The sequence below is a fragment of the Nelumbo lutea genome, chromosome 3 (assembly GCF_056320005.1).
Source record: "Nelumbo lutea isolate HS-2025 chromosome 3, American lotus-T2T, whole genome shotgun sequence".
Classification (NCBI taxonomy): domain Eukaryota; kingdom Viridiplantae; phylum Streptophyta; class Magnoliopsida; order Proteales; family Nelumbonaceae; genus Nelumbo; species Nelumbo lutea.
This window is the reverse complement of record NC_142686.1, coordinates 59,885,498-59,907,847: the sequence shown is the minus strand read 5'-3', so window position 1 is coordinate 59,907,847 and position 22,350 is coordinate 59,885,498. Positions and strand designations below refer to the sequence as shown.

General features: G+C 43.1%; 1 long non-coding RNA gene across 1 annotated transcript; it reads left to right on the top strand.

Annotated features, from left to right (window-relative positions):
* Nucleotides 1-85: 85 nt before the first annotated feature.
* On the top strand, nucleotides 86-21,869 carry LOC148865211 (uncharacterized). Its single transcript, XR_016109642.1, has 3 exons — nucleotides 86-331; nucleotides 2,614-2,679; nucleotides 21,245-21,869. It is a non-coding gene; the product is annotated as an uncharacterized LOC148865211 (long non-coding RNA).
* The last annotated feature ends 481 nt before the right edge of the window (nucleotides 21,870-22,350 follow it).

Below are 22,350 nucleotides of genomic sequence, written 5' to 3'. Positions count from 1 at the left end.
CGTTGTGGCCAACTACCAACCACTCTCGAGACTGAGTGGACGTGAGAAATTTAATTCGGTGCAGCTAGCCTCCCAGCCCCCTTACAGTTCCACCAAACTCCATTGGTGAGTTATTTGGTTTTGATATTACCTAATTAATCATCAATCAATGCACATGGAGAAAATTATTTGTTTCTTTTTTTGGTAAATTACAGAAAAATAGCCTGATGGCAATCACCCAGAACTTTCATTCTCCACAAAAGACCCCCCTGAACTTTTAGATTCTGACAAAGATCTCCCTTTTGTTAGCATTCCGTTTGTCAATTTTGGAAAAGATTATCATGCGATAACAGTGAGTTTCTCTATCCCTCTTCTTCTTCTTCTTCTTCTTCTTCTTCTTCTCCCTCTCTCTTTCTCTCTCTCTGTCCTATTCATTTTTTTATGCTCACTTTGACCATATTACAACTCTGTATTCGGTAGTGTTAAAGCGAACTCTAGGCTTAGGTTCAAAGATCAGCATTCTCTAGTAGGTTTTTTGGATAGAAGGGGCTTATGAATCATGATGTAGTTTCTCTGATTCAAAGATCAGCAAATACTCTAGTAGGTTTTTTGGATAGAAAGGGCTTATGAATATGGATCTGAATTGTATTTGGGGTCTCAATGGGGTAGTTCTTTAAGCTTGGGTTAATCTCTTATGTGGTTATGTTTTGGGAGTTGAGTTAGATTATCCATGGCTAGCTCAGTTGTTTCTTTACAGTTTGAGTTTTCCTTTATTTTTTGTACTCTTTTTCTATTGTTTCAACAAATTTCTCTGGTCAGTTACTAGAAAGAAAAGGAAGAAAGAGAAACTGTTAAATCTTCCAATTCTAAAGAGCTTTCTAGTTAGGCCCCATCAAACAGTATGTGGACTGTGCTTACATTCTTCCTAACGGAATATAAACTTTCCTTTATCTCTTACAAGCAAGTTTGATCCGATCATTGATAATTGCCTTTTGTCCACTAGTTTAAGGCTAAAATCAGTTATGTTGTCTTTCCAAGTTGTTTTGGTGCCAACTGTCATTGGAGGTAATCAAAATATGCTCACTTCACAATTTAATTACATTAATGATTCAAAAATAGATCATTATTGCTCTAATAGTTCCTATGGCTATTCTACATTCTGCTGCATTTGCTCTTGGTTATTGGATTTCAAAAAAGCTATTTGGTAAATCCACTTCTCGTACCATTTCTATAGAATGTGGGATGCAGGATTTTATCTTTGTTTATAATCTGTGTATTTTCTCGTCACTTGTAACGTGTCCAATAATTTGTATGTCATAAAACAGTTATATATATATATATATATATATATATATATTATTATGTTCATAATGCATGGCATCTTCATCTAATCCCATACTAGTGAAAATCACTGATACTGGTATCTTTCTGCAATTTACTATCCCTTTCATATTTTTCTGGTAACCTGGAATGATGAGAATGTTTTTAATTTTAATGGCATATGGGCACCATTGCAAGGAGAGGTCTAGGGACCCTTGACCTTAGTTCCATGGAAGCCCCAAAGGCAACACCCATACTAGTGAAAATCACTGATTCTAATTGCGCACCACAAAGGCAACACCCATTGTCCAGCACGAAGCCCCACCTTCCTTTTAGAAAAGGACCCACCAAAGCATGAAATCAGGATTTGGTTGAAAAAATCCCATTTTTCTCCCCAGCACACCACCAAACATCTTTAACACTTGGATTGAGCTCTGCCTCATGCAACCTTCCCAACAGATCAATAATTGGGGAACCTCCCAATTGTTCTGATTTCTCCAGCCCCTGGATTGAGCTCAAAGACATCTCCTTCCTTGTTGGAAGCAATTGCATAAAGGGAAGGATACAACTCACAAAGGGGTTGTTGACTTGAGCACCAACAATCTCTTTAACAGATCCCTTGAAGAACCATTTATAACCAATATGAACATAGCTTCCCTACTCCCATTCCTCTACCCCCACCTTCAAAAGTAAATTGAAACAAACGCACACCTGCATTAGGAGGCCCAGTGGACGATTCAAATCTCTCCAGCAGATCCCTTGAAAAACCATGTTCATAGAAGTACGAGCCAAAATATGTAACAAGTTAACAATGATTTATGCATTTTTTTTGTCCTTTTAAAATTTGGGAGACCATCACAAGTTTCATGTGTCAAATTCATGGTCATTTAATTTCCATCCACACAGGAGTCATTTATCTAACTTGTCCTCTAAATATAATGTTTCATAGGGCTGCTACTCTATTAATATGATAATTGTAGGAAGGGTAGTAGGCCTAGACAGTACTTTTGGACCATTTGTAAGTGTATGGTCTGCCATAGAACTTGATACTTTTGTAAGTATCAACACTTTTAAGTATCAAATGTATAGAGCCTCAAAACTAGGTTTTGTGCTTTTTGGGCTTTAAAGGCACAAGTTTTCAAACTTTTTCAAGCATAACTATATTCAATAGATTTGGGTCAGACCTAGAATGTCTGGAATGCATTGGTATTTACAGATATTAAGATATCTACTCCTAGGTTCCTTTAAATGATTTCATTTCTAATACTACAATTTTTTATCCTACCCTTAATATTATTTACTTTGATTTTATAGGATTGATTATATTCATAAGGCATTTTGTGTGGGTTTTGTGACGTCTAGGTTTCTTTGGAAAAGGATGTAAGTAACAACTTCATTGTTTAATTTGTTTATTCTTTTGTTTATCTTTTCTAATATTGGAATGCCATGGAATGTGCTATGGACATGCTCTATATGATATTGGAGTGCTATGGATATGCTAACAGGCACGGTGAGGAGTTTTAGAGGATTAAATCAATCCAACTAGGTTTCTCTATATCAAACCCAAAGTAACAATTGAAAATTGACCAACTAAGCCTGGATTGTTAAACCAACCTATTTGGGTCAGCCTTGTTCCTGACAAGTCGTTAAGAATGCTAGTCGGCTCAGTATGGCCAATCTGATTTTCTTAACTTAAAAATTCATTCTTGTGCACATTTGCACAAGTCAGTTGGTATGGCTCTTGGTACCCCAGTTATTCCAGTTTGGAACTGGCCAAATTATTCATGAATTTCATAGAAAATTTAACAAATTTGCTAATGAAATATGGTAAACAGGTTAGAGTGGGTTTTAGGTGAAGTAGATCCCAAGTTGGAGCCTTTGAAAATACAACAACTAAGTAAAAGTCAACAAAACTGAATGAATAGATACTTTACTTATACTAAAAAAATCAAAGTGAACCACTGGCATTTGGTGATCATGGGTTCAGTAAAAGAGGTTGTATTTAGGCATACAAACCAGTAGATTTGAGTTTTGTGTATACTCTGTCTCTCCATGTTCCTATTCTTTTAAAGAGGAAACATTAATTGGAGAAACACAGGTTTGAGTCTGAGAGAAGCCACTTTGCTCAAGAAATGCCAGTGGTTAGGTTCTTACCAAATCCACCAGTCCACCCTTCGCAAGGTCAATAATAGTTGGAACCAGATTTCAGTAATTCCCTTTTTTTGTTATTTTTTGTCCATGGTACAGTACTAATCAATTAGTGTTGGTTACAGAGACCCAAAATTGATGGTATAGTGCACTATATTGGATATTTGCATTCTCCAAACAGGCACAAGAAGGGGGTGCACAATTATAATTTGTGAAAATTTCATATCCTCACAAGTATCAAAAGAAATTTCAAATTTCCATGCTGTAAACATTTTCGTGTCAACTTGAAGGGGTAAGTCCTTGCCCAATCTGTGGAGCACCAAGGTTTAGGGAATGCATGAAATAGGTTATATGGAATGCCTGATAACAATATTTCTAGCACAAGTGTTTTTATAAGATATACTTGAATGATAGGACTACTATGTTTAGTAGTCTAAGAAGTGTTTAGTATATCTTCCTGACCTATTTGTAAATTATCATTTTTTAACTGCTTTTTTTTTAGGATTATGAATGATAGGACTACTATGTTTAGTAGTATTTTTCACCATAGATGTACCCAAAACATCAGCAGTCAGCAATTAGCAGACTTAACACTCATAAGTCTATGAGTTCCTTTTGCTCTGTCTGTTCAACTAATTAGAAATTGAGCTGATAAAAACTGGAATAACTTAGCTTCAGGAGAGGGAAGTAAAAATGGACCCACATTCTCTCTTCTACAAATGTATTAAGGTGCTGTCTATTAGTCGCTGAAACCCATCCAAGCCAAGTTGTGAATACAGTTTCTTCATAGGGCCTAGCCTTTTCAGAGCCATCTCTACATTGGTTTCAAGCTCAAAGATCACAAATGGCTCCTCAGTCAAGGCCCAAAGACTATCTTCCCCAACTCCCAGAATTTTCCTTTTGACACCATTCTCCATAGAGGGCCTAGTCCATTGTAAGTGCTTCGGCCACATCTCCAGCACTAGATGCCACTTCTGCAGCTTGGGCGTGAATACTTCCCCGGAAGAAACAATCTCTAGTCCTGCCCCTCCAAGTCGCATGCCACCCAACACCCAGACTTCACCCTTAAAGACAAACCCAGAAGCCATTGTTGGGGAAGATGGGGTCACTGTAACTTAGGATGAGAAGCTCTGAGGCGCATCTGAAAATATTGTCTTTAGAATGTTATTTGCCCCCAGGATACTGAGTTTGCTGTTGGGTTACAGGCAAATTCGTTCACAGGATACAACAGAGCCTTGGACAAGAATCTGCAACCAGCAAAGTTGAAGAGTCTCCGAAGAAACCTTCTGTGAGACTATAGTAGACCGGACTGAGAGAGAAAAAGATAGTGAATTTCGAAATTGTGTGTTTTGGAGTCTGATTCATGCTCCTTAAATAATTTGTGAAGAGGTATGAGGAAAAGGTAGGTGTTGGTTTAGAGAATGCACCTTGAACAGTCACAATTCCAAACATTGTGACTGTTTAAAAAGTTGTTAATAGTTGGTGACTGTTAACTTTGAATTGTGCCTCTTGATCACACCCGATCGAATCGTGACCGTTGATCTCATCAATGGTGATCAACGGCCATCAATGCACCAAAACCAGAGCTGCCTATTGCAAGCCACGCGGGTGCGCACGAAGTGCGAGCAAAGTGCACCTCTAAAGTGCCTCATTGCGCCACACACACGCGCGCACACGCGTGCGTGCGCATTGCACGGTATTGAATCCCCATACTCTCCTCTACTAATTCTAAGGAGTGTAAATCAGCTCCTATTGAAATACTGAAAACAGACCTTGTAATTATCCAATATGGGACAAGTTCAAAACTGGGGTTTTTTTTTTGTAAGAGAAATTTTGATTTTTCAACAAAATGTGCAAGTGGAATTTCTCATGTAATTGACCAATCAAACCCATTGGATTTAATCTCTTATGAGATTAAAATCCAACAATCCCCCACATCGATTGATCAATTACATAGTTCTCTCTCAATCCAAACTACTATGACACAGTTATGCATACAAAAGGGGTTTATCAACTTAAACCTCTTGTTAGTATAGTTATCTCAGAGCCTTGTCAAAGTTATTGGTGGTAAGACCTTAAACCAACTACTCTCAAAACAGACCGGAGACACCTATACACATGTCAAAGGCTTCATCCTTAGTTGATTTTAATTTTCTTTTCTAGTTGATTTTCAACTTCAGTCTTATATAGTTTAAACATGTCAAAGGCTTCATCCTTAGTTCTCATAAAGTAGGCATAGGTGTACCTAGAAAAGTCATCTATAAATGTTATGAAGTATCTTTTGCCTCCTCTTATTAATACACCATTGAGTTCACAGATGTCAGAATGGATTAGTTCTAGAAGTTGATAATTTCTCTCAACACTAGGGAAAGGTTTCTTAGCCATTTTAGATTTTACACATATTTCACATTTTTCAGTTGATTCATTACTGTAAGCAATTATACCTAGCTTGCTCATGTTCTTTATGGGTTTAAAATTCAAGTGTGCTAATCTATCATGCCATAAAGAGAAAGAATCAACAATATAAGCAGAATCTTTTCCTTCATTAATACTTAATTTGAACATACCATTACAACTATATCCCTTTCCAATAAACATCACATTCTTGGATATGATTAGTTTGTCGGATTTAAAGACAACTTTGAATCCCCTCTTACAAATAAGATTTACTGAGACCAAGTTCTTTCTAATGTCAGGAACATGGAGAACATTCAGGAGAGTCAGTGTCTTTCTGGAGGTGAAGTTCAACTCTACGTTGCCTCTTCCAGCAACTTTGGCACATGTTTGATTTCTCATCTGTACCTCCTGGCCATCAGTCACTTCTTCATATGTTTTGAATAAGGACTTGTCCTTACAAACATGGACTGTGGCGCCTGAATCAAACCACCATCCAGAAGATGATTCTGCCAGTTGACTTCAATAATCATGGCCACGAGATTGTCTTCTACCATGTTTGCAGACTTGGTTCTGCCTTTCCGGTATCGGCAGACTCGGGCATAATGCCCCTTCTTTCCACAAACAATAAGAAAGCAGGATCATTTCTTATTGTTGCTCTTTTTGAAGTTTCCATCATTCTTCTTTACTTGTAATGTAGGGTTAGTCTTCTTCAATCCGTTTTCCACAAAATTTACCTTAGAGTTCAACATATCGGTCAGGGTCTTATCTCTACTATCTCTAATTCGAGACTCTTCTTCAATACGAAGGTGTTGCTGAATTTGCTCCAAGGTAAGTTCTTTAGCCTTGTGCAGAAGCTTCTTCCTGTAATCCTTCTAAGAATGTGGAAGTTTGGTAATGATTGCTCCCACTTGGAAAGATTCAGAAATGATGATGTTAAGGGATCGGATTTTATTGACTATCACCTGTAGTTCATGAACTTGCTCCAGTATAGGTTTATGGTCGTTCATGGTGAAGTCAAAGTATTCTGCAATAAGATACTTATTCATACCTACTTCTTGCACCTTGTATTTGAATTCTAGGGCCTTCTAGATTTCTTTTGGAGATGTAAGTTCCTTGTAGAAATTGTAGAGCCGGTTTGATAAGGCATTCAGTATGTGTCATCGGCACAGAAGTGAGTCATCTTCCCTTTTTGCTCTTTCCTTCTTTAGTTTCTCAGAGTCTTTGTCAGTGGGTTTAGGAAGTGATTGCAGATTCGGGTCCAACAGATAGTATAGCTTCAGTGTGGTCAGAAAGAAGATCATCTTGTCTTGCCATCGGCTGAAATTTGCTCCATCGAACTGGTCTAGTCAAACAAGATCTTAGTTCATCATTTTGATCGAAGTCATGCTTACTTCCGCCTCCATTGCAGAATAACGTTCTAAAAATGTTGAGGAAGATGGGGTCACTGTAACTTAGGAGGAGAAGCTCTGAGGCGCGTCTGAAAACATTGTCTTTAGAACGTTATTTGCCCCCACTCAATTTTACTGAGTTTGCTATTGGGTTATAGGCAAATTCGTTCCTAGGATACAACAGAGCCTTGGGCGAGAATCTGCAACCAACAAAGTTGAAGAGTCTCCAAAGGAACCTTCTGTGAGACTGTAGCAGACCGGACTGAGAGAGAAAAAGATAGTGAATTTCAAAATTGTGTGTTTTGGAGTCTGATTCATGCTCCTTAAATAATTTGTGAAGAGGTATGAGGAAAAGGTAAGTGCTGGTTTAGAGAATGCACCTTGAACAGTCATAATTTCAAACATTGTGACTGTTTAAAAAGTTGTTAACAGTTGGTGACTGTTAACTTTGAATTGTGCCTCTTGATCACACCCAATCGAATCATGACCATTGATCTCATCAGCAGTGATCAACGGTCATCAACGCACCAAAACCAGAGCCATCCATCGTGAACCACGCGGGTGCGAGCAAAGTGCGCCTCTAAAGCGCCTCATTGCACTGCACACACGCGCGCGCATTGCGTGGTATCGAATCCCCATACTCTCCTCTACTAATTCTAAGGAGTGTAAATCAACTCCTATTAAAATACTAAAAACAAAACTTATAATTTTCCAATGTGGGACAAGTTCAAAACTAGGTTTTTGTAAGAGAAAAACTGATTTTTCAACCAAGTGCGAGCAAAGTGCACCTCTAAAGCGCCTCATTGCGCCACACACATGCACGCACACGCGTGCATGCGCGTTGCGCGGTATTGAATCCCCATACTCTCCTCTACTAATTCTAAGGATTGTAAATCAGCTCCTATTGAAATACTGAAAACAGACCTTGTAATTATCCAATGTGGGACAAGTTTAAAACTAGGTTTCTTTTTTGTAAGAGAAAAACTGATTTTTCAACCAAGTGTGCAGGTGTAATTTCTCATGTAATTGACCAATCAAACCCATTGGATTTAATCTCTTATGAGATTAAAATCCAACAGCCATGAATCTTGGCTCATTCAACTGAGCCATACAAAGGAACACATATAACTTACAAAAACAAAAAGAAAATTCCTACCCAATTAATTTTCTATGCCATGAACATTTTGTAAAGTATTGTAAGCTGTAATTATTATTTTTTGATAGATAATTGTAAGTTGTAATTATTATAATCAGAATCTTCAAATAGACCATGCACAGATAAATCATCATCATCTAAGCCTTGTTCCAGTCCCAACTATATGGAGTTGGTTGCGTGAATCCTGTTTCTCCCTATTTTGTTTATTTATTTATGGGCATTTGTCAGTGTTTATAGAAGCGAAGAGAGAGATGCTAATGTGGATGCGTATTGGGAGCAGCAGCAGCAACAATGATCCGGTGCTCTCATCCTATCCAATTCGGCAGCAACAATCTTATCCATTCAGCATATTAGATTAAACTATCTTGTTATTCTTATCTTATTAATTTAGTAGATTAGATTATCTTATCTTATTATATTAGGATTAAGAGAGATTATCTTATCTTATTAGATTAGGATTAAGAGAGACTTATCTTATCAGTCTTATCTTATCAAGATAGAGTTGGAGGTCTCCCTATTCAGCAAAGAGTCTCCCTAGGAGCAGGACTCTTGTAATCTCCTATTTAAGGAGCCACTATTATTGAATAAAGGCATCCAAAATTTCAGTCAAAGAGAAGAGTAAATGAGAGTTAGGGTGATCTCTTGGACAAATCACCCCTTAGGTCACCACGATAGGGTCAACACGCAAAGGGAGGGGCAAGGGGAAACTAGAGGTTCTCCCCGTGGACTGACCCGTGACGAGATCCTACGCCCGAGCCCATAACATTTTGGTATCAGAGCAAGGCGTCATGGGTGATCTGGAGCAGCTGTTATCCAAGGTCCACGAACTTGAGCACCGAGTCATGGAAACCAGCACGAAAGTACGGGAAGTCAAGGACGAAGTCAAGGAGCTACGACGTCTGATGGAGTTATTCCTTTCTAGCAAAGAGAGGAACACAGAAGGGGTGAAAGCCACTAGCGGTCGCCGACCAGATCTGCCAGAGTCTTCCGATGAACAGCAGTTCAACAACCAGGGGGCTGCAGTCATCCCCAAGTACAACAAGTTAGAATTCCCGTCGTACAACGGCAACGGAGATCCCTTGGGCTCGCTGTACCGGTGTGAGTAGTTTTTTCGAAATCAATGGACAGACGATCGGGATAAGGTAAGCCTAGCCGCCTTTCACTTAACAGAGGAAGCGCAACTCTGGTTCTATCGACAAGCAACCCCTTAGGCGAGCTGATTAACCTTAAACAAACCGGCACGGTGGTAGAATACCAACGCCAGTTCCAGACCCTCCTCGCGAGGGTTTTGGTTTTGGTTCACTACACACTGTGTCATCTTCAGTGGAAATGGGTTTTGGTTTTCTCCTTGGGCGTAAACACATTCACTGGGAGTTACTGCTACTTCGTATCAAGTATATCCCTCTCCTCCCATTAGTTTCAGATCTGGTCCGGTTTTGTTTCAAGAACGATCATTGAAAATGCAGTTTTCTAAAATAGGGAATGCAATTCCCAGATGGGAGAGAGAGAAATTTTTAAAATTTCTCCCAACCTTCCTATAGGGTTTGGCCATCCATATGATGGATCTCTCATCCCTTCACTTTCCACCTTGGCTCCACCCAGTTGGCAAGGATTATCTGACTATGACCTCGGTTCTTGCACTACCTAGGATCCAACAACATCAAATTGACACCATCTGTGGAAACCACACAAAATTCCTTACCAAAACCCTTTTATTTTCCACACAATCAAGAACTAACCAAGATGTTGAGAAACAACTATGAGCGTTCAACAGGCCAATCCCCATCTCGGGAATCCCGCTCTCATTGCAGTCCTCCATGCCATAAAACCTAGCAACCTCAGCACCAAGCCGTAGTCAACCCTGCCTAGTTCCAAGTGATGCAAGAAAAGGTCGACAAGATCTTGGCAATGATGCAGTCACTGGGATCTATGGCGCCGCCTGCTCGGACCATATCCCCTCTTGCCCCGACGTGTACAAAGGCTGATCCTCGCCTCAAGGACCACAAAACGCATCGATCGGACAAGGACGGGTTGCGGCCTGATCAAGAAAAGCAAGATACCACAAGATCAGTTTCATCCGCCCGGTCCCGCAAGCTTGATAACCGTAGCAAAACCCACCAGTGTACTCGGATCCCAGCCAAAGAAAGGCTTGGTAAATGGACATTGCATCAACTAGTCTCCATTGCCGAGTCTAGTTCGATCAAGGCCACCCAGCACGGCCCAAGAAGGAAAGATCCGCACACGCCACAACTCCAGACGACAGAGATGTGGAAATCCGAGAACTCTGACAACGCTTGACCAAGTTGGAGCGCAACCAAGCCCAGAGGAGCATGGCACCAACCATAGTCCAGCCGGTCCAACCAAGCGGTCAGCCCGCCAAGGAGCCACCCTTGGCTCCCCCTACAAGATGGCGGGTGCCGCAATTCGAGAAGTACGATGGGAATATCAACCTTGACGATCACATCGAAGCATTCAAAGCCTAGATGAAGGTGGTTTTCTCCAGGTCATCTAGGTGCATCTGAATCTGATTGTAGCCTGAGAACACATTCATGAAGCTTAGGAGTTTATGCCCTGTCGTCGCATCGACAAGCTAGTCAATGAAGTCAATCCAGATCCTCTACTTCCCGTTGGCCTTCTTCACCATTACCACATTGGCCAGCCAGTCCAGGTACTTTACTTCTCGGGTGAAGCCGGTGTCGAGCAACTTTTGGACTTTGTCAATGATCACCTGCCACTGTTCTACAATGAAGCTTCTCTTCTTCTACCTGATGGCTCGGTAGTGTGGGTCGGCGTTTAAGTGGTGGGTGATGACCTTGGGGTCAATCCCCAACATCTACCACCGACCAAGCGAACACATCGGCATGGTCCCTTAGTAGTTATACTAACTCGTCCCAAAGATGATCTCCCAAGAGAGAGACGTCTTGGACTGTATTTTCAGGGTCTTCTTTGGAGAGCGGCACTTGGACAAGGTCTTCGATAGGTTGGTCATGCTGTGTCTTCACGTCATCCCGTAGATCTATGCTTTTCGGTCGTCAGTGTTTCTATGGCAGGGCGCAGTCCTTGGCAGGAGGTTAAGTAGCACTGTCGTGCAGCCCTTTGGTCTCCATGCGTTACTCCCACACCGTACTGAGGTGTAATGTGGAAACCGAGACCCGTAGAGCGCTCAAGGTCAGCCGGCCGAGGATAGTGTTGTACAAGGATGAGCAACAGACAACGATGAAGTTGACCATGGCCGTTGTGGTGATGTCATTGTCTTAGGGGAGTGTTGATAGAGAAGAGGCGGTTTCTGTTGAATGCGTCTTCAAAGAGGACATCCGCCGAGCTATCTATGTCGACTAGGATGCACCGCACTTCAAAATTGGCCACCTCGGCAGTGATCACTAGGGCGTCATCATGTGGGGTCTAGACCACCCGAAGGTCGTCTTCTATGAAAGTGATTGGGTCTTCACGTCTTTGCTTCGGACCTCTTTCGTCGAACTCGAGTAGCCGTGCATACTTTTTGTGGCCCGAGTTGCTTTCTCCTCTGATAGTGATCCCTCCAGATATTATGGCAATGACACCAACTGAGGGGGCCCACGATGGTGGTCTATTTTCTAGGCGTGGTTCTTCTTCTGCTGGTTTCTCATCTTTGTTGGTGAACCCACTAAGGTACCCTTGCCTGATCAAGTCCTTGATGCGGTTGCGCACGTCATAGCATTTGTCCATGTCGTGGTCGTGGTCTTTATGGAACTCACAATATTTGTCATGGTTCCTTTTGTTGCCTTGGGTCTTCATCTTCTCGAGCCACCACACGTAGCTACGGTCGCGGATCTGCATCAAAACTTTATACCATGGTGTATTCAATGGCATGAAGTTCCTGTAGGTTGGTGGAGGAGTCCTTGGTCTGCGGTCGGTCTGGCGGTCTGGTCTCTTGTGATCTCTGTCCACACTCTTTATCCTGTGATCCTCGGTATCCCTTCTCTTTTTTTCGGGCCTCTCTTCCTTGTCTTTTAGCTATGCTTGTGATTCCTCCGCATTGATATACTTCTGGGCGTGACTCATCAACGCAACTATGGTTTGAGGGGGGTTCTTAGAGATGCTGAAGTTGAATAGAGAAGGCCGTAGATCATGCTGAATGGTTGTGACAACTACTGACTGGTTTAGGTTCCGAACCTGCAATGCCTTAGTGTTGAATCTGGCCAAGTAGTCTTTGAGGGATTCTCCCTTCCTCTACTGCACCTGAGTCTGGCCGGAGTTTTCCAGTGCTTTTGGCTTGCTGTGAATTGAGCCAAAAACTGGTTATCTAGTTGCTCCCATGATGCTATGGGGCACGGGGGAAGGGACGAATACCATATCAAGGTCAGACCTTTGAGAGTTGCTATGAAAGCCTTGCACATCAGGCCTTCAGATGAACTGACCAGGGATTGTACTACTTCAAGGTTATCAGCAGTAGGTGAATGACGTCTTCAAGGAATCAGCTCAGTCGGAATGTTGAAGCATATGTTGATGACATGCTCGTAAAAAGCAAGAAGGTCGAACACCACCTGGCCGACCTTAAAGAAGTTTTCGGCACCCTCAGGAAGTACAAAATGAAGTTGAACCTGACCAAATGCGCCTTCCGGGTCGGCTACAGCAAATTCCTTACGAAGAGAGGAATTGAAGCCAATCTAGAAAAAATCCAAGCCATCCTCGACATCCAATCACCTTGGACGCACAAAGAAGTGCAGCGCCTCACCTGAAGAATAGCCGCCCTTAACAGATTAATGTCCAAATCAGCGGACCAGTGTCTACCCTTCTTCGAGGCCCTCAAACACATGAAGAACTTCCAATAGACTAACGAGTGTGAATGGTCCTTTTAGGAAATAAAGAGATACCTAAGCTTGTTGTCTCTCCTCACAAAACTGAGCCCAGGGGATGAGCTGTTGCTCTACCTCTCGGCCAGGGATGAGGTCATCAGCTCGGTATTGGTCAAGAAGGAAGATCGGGTACAGAGACCGATCTACTACACTAGCAAAGTTCTTAGTGAGGTAGAAACCCGATACACCAACTTAGAAAAGGTGGCCTTGGCGTTAGTCACCTCGGCAAGGAAGCTCAGACCATACTTCCAAGCTCACAACGTCTGGGTGCTTATCGACCAGCCCCTCAAGCAAGTACTCCAAAGGCCGGAAGCATCTGGCCACCTGGTTAAGTGAAGCATAGAGCTAAGCGAATTTGACATCGACTATGTTCCTTGGCCTACCATCAAAGCCCAATCCATGGCCAATTTTCTGGCAGAATGTACCTTCACCACATAGGACCCGGCCCTAACACCGCAGATATGGACTCTCTATGTAGACGGTTCATCCAATAGATAAGGCAACGAGGTTGGCCTCATCCTCATCGGCTTAGACAACATGGTACTAGAGCACGCCTTTAGGTTGGAGTTCAAAACCTCCAACAATGAAGCTGAGTATGAAGCCTTAATCGCCAAACTTCAACTTGCCCTAAACCTCAGAGCCCAACGAGTCGAAGCTTTCAATGACTCCCAGCTGGTAGTTAACTAGATCCACAACCAGTTTGAGACATAGACCCCACCGTGGCGAGCTACTTACAGAAGGTGCAAGAGCTCATACAACGGCTTGAGCAGTTCAATATTCAACAAATTCCCTGAGTTGAAAACATCCGAGCTGACGCACTATCAAAGTTAGCCAGTTCGCCGCAGACCAACCTTGACTTGATAGTGTGGATGGACACCTTGAACCAACCGAATATTGCACCGACATCCCTCCTCATTCTCCCTGTTCAGCATGGCCCATCTTGGATGGACCCCATCATACAGTACCTCTGGGATGGCACACTTCTAGAAGACCGAACGAAGGCCAAGAGACTCGTGACAAATCAGCTTGGTATTGCCTCATCCAGAGATAGCTCTACCACTACTCACACACTCTCCCCTACCTAAGTTGTCTTCCACCCTCTGAAGCCGAATATGTCCTCAGGGAGATACATGAGGGGATCTATAGCGATCACCTCGGCACCCGAACCTTGTCTCACAAGGCACTCTAGCAAGGATACTTTTGGCCGACCATGAAGCAGGATGCAGCCCGGCTTGTCAGAAAGTGCAACAATTGTCGGAGGCATTCCAATCTCCATCATCCGTCAGTAATCCCCTTGAAGTTGATCACTAGCCTATGGCCCTTTACGTAATGGGGAATGAATATCCTTGGTCCCTTTCCCACCATAGTCGCACAAAAAAAGTTCCTCCTAGTGGTAGTGGACTACTTCACCAAATGGGTGGAAGCTGAAGCCATAGCACGCATTACCGCACATAATGCCCGGAACTTCTTCTAGCAAGGTATTGTCTGTCAGTTCAGCATTGCTTGGGTTCTTATCACGGATAATGGAGCGCAGTTCACTGAATGCAAGTTCGAACCTCAGCGCCGACCTAGGGATCGATCACCAGAATACAGCCGTGCACTGACCTTAGAGTATTGGGCAGACCGAAGTGACCAACCAAACCCTACCACACGGCCTGAAAACCAGACTTGACCAGGCTAAGGGAAGGTAGTTGTGGAGTTGCCTAGTATCCTCTAGGCCTATAGGACTACTCCGCGGACAGCTACCAGGGAGACACCCTTCAGCCTAGCCTATGGGGCTGAAGCCATGATACCCGTAGAAATAGGCTTGCCGACTCTTCGGATCGAGTTCTATGACAAGGAGCAGAACAACGAAGACCTCCATGCAAAATTATACCTAGTGAAAGAAGCACGGAACCAAGCATACATCGGGATTGCAGCACAGTAGCAAAGGATGGCCAAATACTACGACTCTAAGGTCCAAGGAAGGGAATTCAAAACCGGCGATCTTGTTCTCTGCAAAGTCATAGTTCCCGCACCAGGAGAAGGAAAGCTCGGACCCAACTAGGAAGTATCATATAGAGTCACCAGAGTCCTCGAACCCGATACCCACAGACTAGAAGACCTCAATAGTGGGCCTATATAGAGGAGTTGGAATACTGGGAACCTCCGAATGTACTATCAGTAACCTAGTATCAATAAAAAAGTTCTTTGTTCTACAAGATGGTTGTTCAACACCTACCACATAGCACGCCACACTACACACACACATCACGTACACTACAGGGCACATATCGCGCATGCACATCAATCAGCTAAAAGCATAACGGTTGGATAGCCCACATATCGACTTGACTGACCTTTGAATGGCCAGAGCTTGCGACACATAACCTAGTATCAATAAAAAAGTTCTTTGTTACTAATAGTAACCTACTATCAATAAAAAAGTTCTTTGTTATTGATACTAGGTTACTCGACTGACCTTTGAACGGCTGGATAGTAATCTAGTTACTGATAGTAGGTTACTGATAATAACCTAGTATCAATAAAAAAGTTCTTTGTTGTACAAGATGGTTGTTCAATACCTATCACACAGCACGCGACACTACACACACACATCGCGTACACTACATGGCACATATCACGCATGCACATCAATCAGCTAAAAGCATAACGGCTAGATAGCCCACAAATCGACTCAACTGACCTTTGAACGGCTAGAGCTCGCGACACATAACTCGGCAGTATATAGCTGACCAAGCAAACTGACTCGGTTGTCGACGGCTAGAGCCTAAAGTGGAGAAGAAATGCTTCCGCCCCCAAGGCCATTGAGTGGTCATTGAACTCAACACACCCTATTGACGAATTGTCAGACCAAAGCTAGCCAACGAACGGCTTTCCCACGAAGAGCCAAAAGCTTTCGAGACCGGTAATTGAGCATCCCCGAGTGATGAGAGCTAGGAGAACACTTCAGCAACATAAGCCGAAGACCAAAGATCTTGGCCACTCCTGACCTCGTCCATGGTAAGACGAGGCCTACACTTCAATAAAAAAGAGAGGGAGAAAAAGAGTAGAGCAGCACAAAAGCTCAAAACCAAAAAGCATATTCCATTAATTAACAAAGGTTTGCATATAGTTTGGAGCTCGGCATACTGAGCCGTTTACATAAAAAAAAAAAGGGAAAACGGGGAGACATAGCTTCGACAGAGCAAAGAAAACAATTTGGACAAGCAGTAGTAGTAGCAGACAAGCACTTCAATCCTCGACAAGATGGTTCTCAGCCCCCACATTCTCCTCAGGCACGTCCACAGTGGTATTATCCTCGATAGGAGGAGTGGCAGCATCGTAAGGACTCTAACCCTATACGACCTCAGTAATATTCGGGTAGTGACGTAGCATCCTCCTCTGAAAAAGGTTGAAACCCGTCTCGAAGGAGTGCACGACAAAGTCATCCATTTTGTGTTGATACTCCTTTGAGCCCTGAAACCAAACAACTACTTGAGCCTCCCTATCAGCAACCTCCTTCTTCAGCCACTCCTACTCAGCCTTCAGTTCGTTGATGCGCTTCTTTAAATTGCGGATGGTGTCCGCCTGCTCTTCATTCTCGTGCTTCAGCTCGGCCATCTCCCTCTCCAGTGCAGACGTCCACTCACCAGCCACCTCAAGCTCGGCCCACGAGCTTGGTGTGCTCAGCGCCATAGAGGCACCACAATGATCGGAGGTGGTTGAACACTACAACTGCCAAACAAGCACTCTACAAAAGAAATCGAGTGTCAGCACGATCAACTTCAACCAGACAAGAAACCAAGAATAAGGACAGACTTACCGAAGCAACTTGAAGAAGGAGCGAGTACTCTAGGACACCGCTCATAGACTACGACCTCACGCCGAATGACCTATGTCATAATGCCGTGGAGAAGTTATTCAGGCACACCCTCCATATCGAGCCTGTCCTCGGAATAGACATTCCACTATGGCATGTGAAAAGCCGAGATGCTGCCCTTAGGCACATTCATCTGCGGAGAAGGGGGGACAATGGACTGGTAGCCCTCCTCCGGGTTAACTACCACAACCTCCTCTTCATCATCTGACTGCCTAGCTCTCTTCTGCTATCGGGAAGCCCTAGTGGCAGACCTCGGCGGCACCGCTTCGGAATGGGGTTGGGCCCTCGGAGCACCTCAGTCGTGCCTCTCTAGCCCAGCCATCATCCTATAAAGGATACCCTCCTCGCTTGCCATATCAACACTTGCACCGACATGAGCACTCAATTAGAACAATGTAAGCTTGGAAAAGAGAAGATCTACGAGTGAACTGAAGCAACGAAATGGACCAGCCTCCCCGCTCATCAATCTGACATGAATTAACATCAAGAAGAATGTGTAGCACATCACGTTGATCTCCTCAATTATGTCTGTAGTCATCCTCTCCTCCTTGGTAAACCAGGCCAACGTGGTCTGCGGCACTTTAATCCTCGAATGCCAGAGCACGGCCAGAAGGGGCGAACCTCCAAGGCAATGCCCAAAGAAGAATCCCTCCTTCTAGTTTTCACCGAGGATAGAGCCCCAACAAGCACTTTAATGTGTTGCCTCGCCGAGAAGTAATAGTATTTCTGCTGGTGGTGCTTTAGTTGGAGGAAGTAGGAAACCATCCCCAAGATAAGCTTGACACCGTGGACAAAACAATAGGACATCAAACCAATTAGGAACCTAAAGGAGTTCGGCATCAACTGCATTAGCAACACTCGGTACCAATCAAACACTTTGACAATTCCCTCATGCACTGGGAACCTTAGCCCGGACTCTAGACTCTTCTCGTACACGGAGAGCTCGCCCGGCCGAGCATCTATGGGCCTCTCACCAGCCCTCGGACACTATCAACACCCAATTTTTGCTCGATCTGCTACCTGAACCTCCAATTCACCCCAAAAACCCGATCAAACCCTTCCGACCTCTCCGAAACACCCAAAAACCCAAAAAACCCAAATTTCACCCCGAGAGCCCTTAGATAGATTGAGATGAGAGTTTTGTACAATAGACTTGGCTATATTTAGGAGACAAGTAAAGAGAAACCGTTGAAAGAGGAAGATAATAAATAGGATAAAACAAATATTAAACTAAAAGGGAGAGGAAAAAATATATAAAAATATAAAGATTAAAAAAAATAAAACAAAAAAGAAAAAACAAAAAAAATAAAAGTTAAAATAAAATCAAATGGGGTTCCATAAAAACAATACAAACAATTGATAAAAAAATTAATAAAAATATAAAAATAAAAATATATATATATGATAAAAAAATAATTAGGGAGCTTCTCTTTGGGTTCTCTTGTTCTTTAATTGTCTTGTTTCATCGTTCTTTTAGTCAGATAAATAATTGTTTATTTGCATATCTATCATCGTGCTTGTTTTGGAACGCCATGTGGGCTCCACCTATTGGATGTGGGAGAGGGGTGCCTAGCCCCATCCCTCTCCCATCCAAGTCTTGCCCAGATTGGTTTGGATCAATGCCTCGAGCTATGGAGTCATTATTAAAACAAAGCACTTTCCGATGTAAATCTCAAAGGTCCCATCACCTCATCTTTATTTACTTGATGGGTGGTGACTCTATTTCCAGCCCAAGTGGCAAGTGAGTCAGTTTTTCCAACTCTCACAAACACCTAAATTCGTACTCCTCAGGAATGCAGTATAAAGCTTGGATCTGAGCCATATCCCAGGGTTCAGACAACAAGGGGTTGTCCCAAATCTGCGGCTAGCCTGCATAGGAAGTTCGATCTCCACAGAGGACTGTCCCGCCTCAGCCCCCTCGGCCCCGACAACCCTCTGAGAATCTACCCCCTCAAACTCTTCAGCCTCGAACCCCCAACCCTCGGCCTCAGGAATGTTAAGCATGGCATTCTTGGTAAAAGACCCTGGCTCAGATTCAAAACAAGAAGTAGAGTAATTGGAGGAAGAAGCAGAAGAAGAGAAAGAAGAACGGGAGGACGAGATCTTACCTAGCACGAAGAATGGAAAGCCACGGAACTGAAGCAAGCACCGAGCATCGTAAACTACTCCTCGCCAAGCTTCCCAAGTGACTTCTTTTGCAAATGACGAAAGGGAAATGCTCTTCACCTGCTTTTATAGAGCTCCCAACACTCCAGACCAAAGCAAGATCAACGGCGTAGATCAAGCGCCGCTCTGACAAGCTCAGAAGGCCAATTGGCACAACTGTACTCCGCATGCGTAAAGCCTCGGGAATTGAAGCGATGCTTCTAACAACCTGTTTTGGAGATGACACAATAATTGACCTGGCCAGCTCAGCTCGAAAAACTGATCCAACCCAAATCCTTCGACCCCAATGACGTTGTCAACCAGAACTGACTTCAAATTCCTCGTCCAATGACTGAAGAGCTCTTCCACACCCCGCCACGGCCGAGCACTCCTCTCCTCAACTTCGGAACTGGGGGAGTGGTGTTCAGATTCCGAATTTCAACTTTAAATTCCTTAGTCGAAGACCAAAGAGCTCTTCTATGGCACACCACAAATGGTGTCTGAATTCCGAATTTCAACTTAGTTCCTTAGCTGAGAATCGAAGAACTCTTCTGCGCTACATCTTGGCTGAGCACTTCACTCCTCGACTTTGGAACTGGGGGAGTGGTGTTTGGGTTATGGTTGAGCTGGCTTAGAATGCCACGCGGCCGCCCTATTCCCTCGGCTACGTCAGTGCCATGTAACATCTGCGGCCTAGCTCGTCTCTGCGGCTACACCAGCACCGCATCACCTCCGTGGCCCCACCTTATACCTTCATCCATGACAGCACCACGCCATTAGGATAGGCACGACCAAGACAAGAGAGTGGATAGGGATAACTTCGCTAGGGATTAGGTCTTATCCCGAAGACCTCGGCGGTTAACCTCATCCCAACAACCTCAGAAGCCTCATCCGACCAGGACATGGATCTTCGGCTACAAAAGGTATCTCTTGCTCAAGGTAAAGGATCAGACTCTTAACTCCTATACCGTTACTCTGCTCAAACCAGCACTGCTCTCTAGTTGCTCAGCCAGACCACCTACTACTTTCTCCTAGCTTGAGCGTCGAAGTGCCTACCTGGGGATAACTCTTCGGGCCTATGACCTTTTCTTGGTTTCAGATCTCATTGCGCGGCTTCATCCTTCCACCTCGGCTTCACTCAATTGGCAAGGATTAACTCACTGTGACCTCAGTTCTTGCACTACCTAGGATCGAGCAGCATCAGCTAGCACTTGCCCTTGATAGAGGAAGAAGCCTTCGAGGAAGGACTTACTTGAGAAGTTAGTCAAGTCGCACTAGTGTTCATCATAAGCATTGTATCTTTGATAGCTTTGGCCGTGACTCCTTCCATCTTACTGTCCAACCCCTGTACAACGGCCTTAAGCTCTTTAACTTGGCCCTTTGAAGCAAACATTTCGACTTTGGCCACTTGAAGTGTAGATTTGAGCTTACAACACTCGGCCTCGACTAGTCAGCTTAGTGGTCTCTTTCTTTCCCTTAGTAGCAGTACTAGGGGTGACAACTCCGGTAATATCGACCATAGAATCACTAGCACCAATATCAATGTTGTTATACTGTGACTAGACATCATCAGAGCCAAACATGTTGGAAAACTGATTTTGAGAGGAGCCAACCATTTTTAAAAAGCAATAGTATTAAAATTGTAAAAAAACAAAAATTAATTTAATTACAACTTACTTGGTCTATTGGTTTGGAATTTCAACTATTGAAACTTCCAACCTTCCCAAATTGCTAAGTTGAGATACTTGAGCATGCATTCCTCTTATTGAAAGTTGAATAAAGTTGAGAATTAGGGACTAGGTGAGAGTATGAGAGTGTATAAGAGAGTATGGAAATTAGTGTTGTGAGTATGATGGAGGGCAAGGGTATTAATTGGAGTTGGAATTAATTCAATAGACCAAAATACCCTTAAAAATTAGTCATTTTTAGTTGTTTGTAGGAGTATTTTGATCTTTCATAATGTTAATTTTCACATTATCCAAATGCCCCCTAAACTATCTGTTATCACCGCCAGTTTTGTTCCTCGCCAAGTCATTCTTCCTCCGGCTATGACTACACGGCTCCGGCTGTAGCTCGTTGCTAAAGGGACACAATGGGTTTATGAGAGATTGGACGTGGGTGCAATGATTTTTTGCAAAACCAGAGTATTCCAAACATGGATTGATTCATAACGAATTATTAAGAGATGAATCAGAACACCCAAACTCTTTAGGGGTGTCAAGACTTTGAAGGATTCTCTTTCCAACTGGAGGCAACATCTCTATTTTGTCATTGCCAATCTATGAAGTCTGCTGTAAACAAGGATCGTGCCTTCCAGCTTTGAGAGGAGGAAAAAGCAGCGAAAGGGAATATTCTCTGGTGAAAGCATTAGATAGCTGTTGTCTTGGTGAGGAGGTGAAGAAAGCAGAGAAAGTGTGGTGTCGACGAAAGGAACAAGCGGCGAAACAGAGTAGTCTTCTATGACTGTGAGAGCATTCAACGGTTGTGTAGAGACCGGTGAGACGGGAACGTATATTTGAGTGGGTTAACAAAATTTAAATTCCTTTTTGAGTTCAAATTACTGTTTAAATCATGGTTTTCAAAATCGGACTGGACTGGATTGTTGGATCAGAAAACCGTTGGGAATCGATTCCGTTTTACCTCAGAACCGTAATTTTGCCAAAAAACAATAATTTGGTCAAAAAACCACTGACCTGGGTGGTCAAACTGTTCTAACAGTCCAATGGTTTTGCCGTTTTTTATTTTTTGTCAGGACAAGACATCCATTCGGTTTGAACGATTGGACCGTTGACCCAAGAACCAGACCCCTGATTGGTTCGCTGTCCGATTCAATTTTAAGAACCTTGCTTTAAATTGGACTTCTATACTTTTCAGGCCTAGAAAGTCATTGATGTGGCTTTTTCTATTGGTTGGTCGAGAAAAGTTTTTAGCCCCGATTCGGTAAAGAATAATTATTTTTTTTTTAAAGCAATGGCTAATTTCATTAAGAATGCTGAATTTTTTGACAATTTAAAAATTCCGCTCAATTTTTTGACAATCCTAAAAATCTCCTATGTAATTTCACTTTCACAAAAACCTCCCCGTAGTATTGAAAAAACCAGCAGTTACTTTCCTTCTGTT